We start from the raw sequence: 6,952 nt of genomic DNA on the forward strand, positions 1-6,952 counted from the left end.
TGGCAGGCGGATTCTTTCCCACTGAGCAACCAGGAAGCCCCTAGGAAGTGGTTTTTGTTAAGAAATTTTAAACAAAAGAACCCATTTTAAGCATACAATTCAACATTTTCTAAGTAAATTTACCAACATGTACAACCGTCACATAGTCTGGTTTCAAAAACATTTTTATCACCCAATAAAATGCCCATTTACAGTTAATTTCCATTATCGCCCCCACAAGTAGCTTTTTAAAATGTCTAATAAATAAATAATATTTTTTTCTGCTGTAAAAATTCATACACTCTTAATGTAGAAACAACAGGTGGGAGGGAGATCGGAGAAGTACAAAAAAGAAAATAAAATCACTCCTAAGTACATAATTCAATGAGAACAATTATTAGTAATTAGGTAAATGCTTTTCTAATTTTTCTCATGTTCATATTTTTTCAAGAAAAATTATATCACATTATATCACACAGTATCTTACTATTTATTTTTTTGTAATACATCATGAAAATATTCCCATGGCATTAAATCTTCTTCCACAGCCTCATTTTTAAAGGTTGAGCAGTATTCTATTGTTTTTTTTTTAAATATTATTTATTTATTTGATTGAGCTGGGGCTTTTATGCTGCAGTAGGCATAAACTTCAATTCTCCTTGAGGCACTCAGGATTTTCAGTTGTGACATGAGAACTACTAGTTGCTGCTTGTGGGATCTAGCTCCTTGATCAAAGATCAAACCCAGCTGCCCTGCTTTGGGAGCATGGAGTCTGAGCCACTGGACCACCAGGCAGGTCCCCCATGGTGTTGTTTTACCAGTTTCTTTATTCAATCCCTTTTTGATGGACATTTGGGTTGTTTTCAATTTTTCACCATTTTAAATAATGCTGTGATCTACCTTCTTATAGCTAAATCCTTGCACACATCAATTATTGTTTTCGTAGAGGTGGAGCTGTTTTGTCAAATATCTTGCATGCATGCACTCGTGCCTGCTCAGTCGTGTGCGACTCTCTGCAACCCCTTGGACGGTGGCCCGCCAGGCACCTCTGTTCATGGGATTTTCCAGGCCATTCCCTTCTCCAGGGGATCTTTCTGACCCAGGGATCGAACCTGTATTTCTGGCGTCTCCTGCACTGGCAGGTAGATTCTTTACCACTGAGCCACCTGGGAAGCCCGTTTTGTCAAAGGGTCTACGCACTTTTAAAGCTTTTGATGATTTATTTCCCACCTTGTAAGGGACACCACCCTGGGACCCAGTTGTCCAAGTCAGAAGCCTCAGGTGAAGTTCAATCCTAGAGAAAAAGGTTGACTGATACCCGGTGGTGGGATTCAGATTGGTCCTTGGAGGAACAGGTCCCGGGAGTGCAGAGGAGAGAAGCTACCAGGTTCTGAAGACTGTCAGGTACTGGGGGGACACTGTGGGATCTCCCTGGAAACCAGAAGAATACTCTTGCCGTTACTCCATCCCCTCCTCACCACCAGCCACAGGTGCCCCAGACAACAAGCTTGAGCAGCTCCTTCCCTGCTGCCCCGTTTGTCTCCCTGCTCCAGGCAAGCTGGACATGGCTCGCAGGAATCTAGCCAGCTGCAGTCAGTCCTGAGTCCTGCCCTCCACCACGGTCCGGAGAGAGTCAGCGTCGCTTCTAGGGGCCGACCTTGGCACCCCCCACCCAGGTGTCCAGCCTCCCTGCCTTCACCCCGCAACCGTGGAAGACCGCACGCGGAAGGCTTGGGGAGGTGGGTGTTGGACTGGAGGCGTAGATCTTGTGATGACTCACATGCCAGCGGAGAGGGAGAAAGGGGCTGGGGGGATGAATGGATTGCAAACCAGAGGGGAGGGGCCAAAGAGAAGAGCTTTGGTGCCTCGATTCCACCGCGTCAGTTTCTTCAACATCTGCAGTGCGTGGGGCTGAGCGATCCCACTGGGGAGTTAGGGGGGGTGGGCTGGCTGACGTTTGCTTCCCGCCCGCTGGGTTGGTCCGAGCAGTTCATGAATGACTCACCTCATTGTCAGGCTGATTCACTGCTCGCCTGGGGACTTGGGAGAGGGGGGGGGGGACTGGAGGGGAGCTGGGGCGGGGGCGGAGGGGGGCCTGGGGGAGGGGAGGCGGCCGCAGCCTCCCGGCTGGGGTCCGGACGCGATGGATGGGTTTCCGGGATAAGAAGTGGGGGGCGTGCACATGACTTGGTTCGTGGCGAACAAGCTTGAGGTTCTGTCACTAGTCTACCTGTGACTATTTACATTTAAATTAATTAAAATTAAATCCAATGAGAGCTTCAGTTCCTCATTGTCACTAGCCACACTTCAAGCTGTCAGTAGCACGTGCTGTTGTCAACAGCTACTCTATTGGATAATGCGGAAAGTTCTATGCGGCAGGCAGTGCTCGTCTACACAGCCTTCACATACACAATGCCACACAGACCAGACCTTCAGCCACCCCCGTACACTCAGATCCCCCCTCTTTGTAGGCATCATATAACAAACACCATTCCACACACATTCCACACACTCATTCAACATGCAACAGCCACCCACCGACACATCCCCGCAGAACTCTCAGTATGCGTACACACTTCCAGTGTATGCCACTGTCCATGGGAAGACAAATGTAAACACATAAACACGCATCATCACTGTGAATTGCATACAACTGTTAATATGATCAAAATACAAATTAGGACAAAATGTATTTGCAAATACACTGAAATAGATACAAACTCAAGCCATGTGGTTCCCATAACAAATCTCAGCACGTTTGCAAACTCCAGTATGGGGGAAGGGAACCCATGTTGTTGAGCCTCTGCCAAGGTGCTGGGCATGGAGTTAGCCATTTCAATGCGTTAATTCATTTAATTCCACAGCAATCCTGTGAGGAAGTTGTATTATTCTATTTGCATAGAGGGGACAGCTAAGTTCAGAGAGGTAAAGTAACTTACTGAAGGTCACACAGCCAGTTAGCAGTATGGTCAAATATGAACCCCTATTTATCTAGCTCCATGGACAATTGGAAAAGGAAATGGCAACCCACTCCAGTATTCTTGCCTGGAGAATCCCAGGGACAGCAGAGCCTGATGAGCTGCCATCTATGGGGTCGCACAGAGTTGGACACGACTGAAGCGACTTAGCAGCAGCATAGATAATGCAGCATGCTGTCTCCGAACACTCCCTCTAAACACACACACAAATACAGGTGTGCTCTCTCCTGTACTTAAGAAGGTGAGGCTCCTCATCCAACAAGTACAGGTATTTGGGGAAGTGAGCATGGAGTTGCCTAGACTCCTTTGTACTCCCTTATGACAAATAGCATTAGGTCATTCAACAAACACTTGCTAGTCTTCTGTGTGCTAGGTCCTGTGCCAAGTGCTGGCTCACAAAAGTGAAAAGTCATAGTCGGTTGCTCTGAAAAAGTTCAAAGGCCAGCAGGAAGGTATGAGGGAAACTTGAAGACAATACAGGGCATGCAAGAGATCTAAGCTATCAGAGCCCCCAAGTCCAGGGAGCCAAGGAGAAGGAAACCTGAGTCAGTAAAAGAAGGCTTCTTGGAGGAGGCAGCATGTGACCTAGGGCATGAAGAGTGAATGAGGTGAAGAGGGATTGGTATTGATTGGGACATTAGTTGAGAGATGAGATCACTTCCCAGGTGCAGGAGACACAAGAGACCTTGGTTTGATTCCTGGCTTGGGAAGATGCCCTAAGTAGGAAATAGCAACTCACTCCAGTGTTCTTGCCTGAAAAATTCCCTGGACAGAGGAGCCTGGCAGGCTATAGTCCATGGGGTCACAAGGAGTCATAGCACCAATGTGCATGAGAGATTAAATAGGACAGGGAAGCAGATTCCGGGGCATTGTAGGTGCTGGGGAATTTTTTTTTTTTTAACCCCACCATGTGACATGAATCTTAGCCCCCTGAGGAGGAATTGAACTGGTGTCCCTTGCAGTGGAAGCATGAAGTCTTAAGCATTGGGCCACCAGGGGAAACAGTCCCAGCCCTGGGGATTTTATATATCATCCTCAGGTGATTAGAAGAGATTGAACATTTTTTACGATAGAAAAAATAGTATCCTGCTTGCATGTTGGAAAGAATGGACCGAAGGGAGGAGACCTTGGACTAGGGAGACAGTGCAGCAGGCTATGGGGATTGTCCAGGCAGGAGATAGTAAGGCTTGACGTAGAGTATAAGATCTGGACAAGATAAGAGATACAGGGGGATGAGGGATCAGAGTGCATTCTGGCCCTGAGACAGTGCAAGGCAACAGCTTTCCCACCCATGAAAATGTAGTGAAAGCTATGATTTTCTTTCAGAGCAAGGCATATGTGCATAGGCACGTGATGTTTTGGGCATAATTATAGGGGATTTGTATTCCCTGAATACCCAATTTAAGAGCCCAGTTCATTGGAATTCTAAAAGGCAAAACAATGTACTGGTTAAGCTTGTGGATGCTGGTATCAAACTGGCTGGTTAATTATCTTAGCTGCAACACCTATTAGCAATGTGGGCTTAGCCCAGACATTGTCCCTTTCCTCCTCTGTAAAGCAGAAGTGATCCTAGCACCAATATCAAGACCTGTTGCTATGAACAAGTGAGCTAATTCATGTAAATTAATGAACCTTGCCTGGAACACAGAAAGTACTCAGGGAAGTCCTGGTGGTTATTACTATAGACTGTTGTTACTGTTTAGTCCCTCGGTCATGTCTGACTCTTTTGCAGCCCCATGGACTGTAGCCCACTAGGCTCCTCTGTCCATGGGACTCTCCAGGCAAGAATACTGGAGTGGGTTGCCATTTTCTTCTCCAGGGGATCTTCCCAACCCAGATATCGAACCCCCATTGCCTGCACTGGCAGGCAGATACTTTACCACTGAGCCACCAGGTACGCCCATTACTATGGATTAACTCAGTACTAATGAGACAGTCCCCTTTGTACTCGACTTCACAGCTGAAGTTCTGGTGTCTTCTGGTATGGGTCCTCCTACCTGAGTCCTAGAACCCACTTTTCTGTTTCCCAGAATCTACCCTTCCTTTTTGGTCTGAGTCTCCATTATCCTCAACCCAGGTTATTAGTAGTAAGCCCACTAACTCCTCTTCTAAAACAAGGAAGAAGAGGACCAGACTAGATCACCATGGGGATCTAGTCTTTGCTTTTACTTTGGAAGAAAGTGTCAGGAAGAAGACCTGTGATTTGGAGCAGAATCCTTCAGCATGAGAAAGTGAAAGTCACTCAGTTGTGTCTGACTCTTTGTGACACCATGGACTGGAATTCTCCAGGCCAGAATACTGAAGTGGGTAGCCATTCCCTTCTCCAGGGGATCTTCCCAATCCAGGGATCGAACCCAGGTCTCCCGCATTGCAGGTAGATTCTTTACCAGCTGAGCCACAAGGGAAGACCAAGTATACTGGAGTGGGTAGCCTATCCCTTCTCCAGCGGATCTTCCTGACCCAGGAATTGAACTGGGGTCTCCTGCATTGCAGGCGGATTCTTTAGCAACTGAGCTATCAGGGAAGCCCAAGTCAAATCAGCATGATTGTCCTCCCCAAATTTAAAATCATAGACAACTTCCTCACTGTGGCCTGCCAGCCCCTCTCCAAAATGTCCCTAGCCCACATTTTCCATTTACTTCAGCCATCACTCCCACCCCCATCCAAGTTCTAACAGGAGGTGGGGGTGGCATTTGCCAAGTTCACTGAACTCAGAAAGGCAATGGAGGAGAAAGCATAGGACTTCCAATCAGAAGAGCCACCACCGAATGACTGTGTGACCCTGAGGAAGTCCCTTCCCCTGTAGGCCTCAGGTTCCTAATCTGTAAGTAATACCCACCCTTCACTCTTCCTGGAATCTCGTGAAGACAAAATAAGCCAATGGTTAAAACCGGAAGATGGAAGCTACAGTGTGGGTAGGAGTTGATAGTATTCCTCTTGGGTTTTTGGCCTCTGTGATGTCCCTTTAGCTGGAGCTGTCAGAGCCCAGAGCCACAGGAAGCCCTGTAACTAGGTCTCTAGGACTATCCACAGTTGGGTTGCCTGGGTTCCCTGGGAGGAGAGGGGGCCTGAAAATGGGAGGGTTGGTGGTCTGTCCCCTAGTTCAGAAGCAGAAAGGCCTTGAAGGAATTCCTAACCTGGATGAGAGTCAGAGGTTCAGGTTTCCTCTCTCATCACCATTCTGGCCTCAGTTCTGACATATGACAGGTTAACTGGTCCACAAGGAACAATGATAGAAGTCATAGGCTTCCAAGAGGTCAGACCAGGCCAGGCAGTCTGCCCTTGGGAAGATGCATGGCTGGTTCAGATCAGATAGTTAAGAATTCACATCAGCTACCTTCCTTCTGCCTTTTGAGTCCTCAAAACTATGCAACCTGTGCTGTCTCTCAACTTTCGTGATAAGCAGGAAGGGAAACTGAGGTCAGGCTGAATCAGTAACCACAGTAGGCTTTAGTGATAACAACTGTACTTCCCAGATCACTAGGCCCTCTCCTGGTCTCTATCTTTTGTTCTGTATCTCCCTGACTTGTTCATATTTTATTCACTTATTTAATATATATGTATTTTTGGCCACTGCGTGGCTTTCAGGATCTTAGCTTTCCAACCAGAAACTGAACTAGTGCCCAAGGCAGTGAAAGCATAGAGTCTTAACTACTGGACCACCAGGAAATTCTCTCCTTGACTTGTTCATGAACTTGAGAGTACAAGGAGTCATTCTTTTCTGTATCCCCAGTGTTAAGCACTGTGCCTGATAAATAGTAGTCGCTGTGTCTTTTATTTATTAATTCTATACAGCATTGTTCTAAGTGCTGGGGATACAGAGTTGAACAAGCCAGACAATGTCCCTATCCTCATGGAGTTCATATTCTAGTGAGGAAGACACACAGTAAAGATGTAAACCATGACGATTATCAAGAATGAAAAATGCTGAGAAGGAAATTAAGCGTTGAGATGGGGCGAGGGATGTTACTTGAGAGATTAATGTGACAGGGAAG

This window comes from Ovis aries, chromosome 11 (genome assembly GCF_016772045.2).
Source record: "Ovis aries strain OAR_USU_Benz2616 breed Rambouillet chromosome 11, ARS-UI_Ramb_v3.0, whole genome shotgun sequence".
In the NCBI taxonomy this organism is placed as follows: Eukaryota; Metazoa; Chordata; class Mammalia; order Artiodactyla; family Bovidae; genus Ovis; species Ovis aries.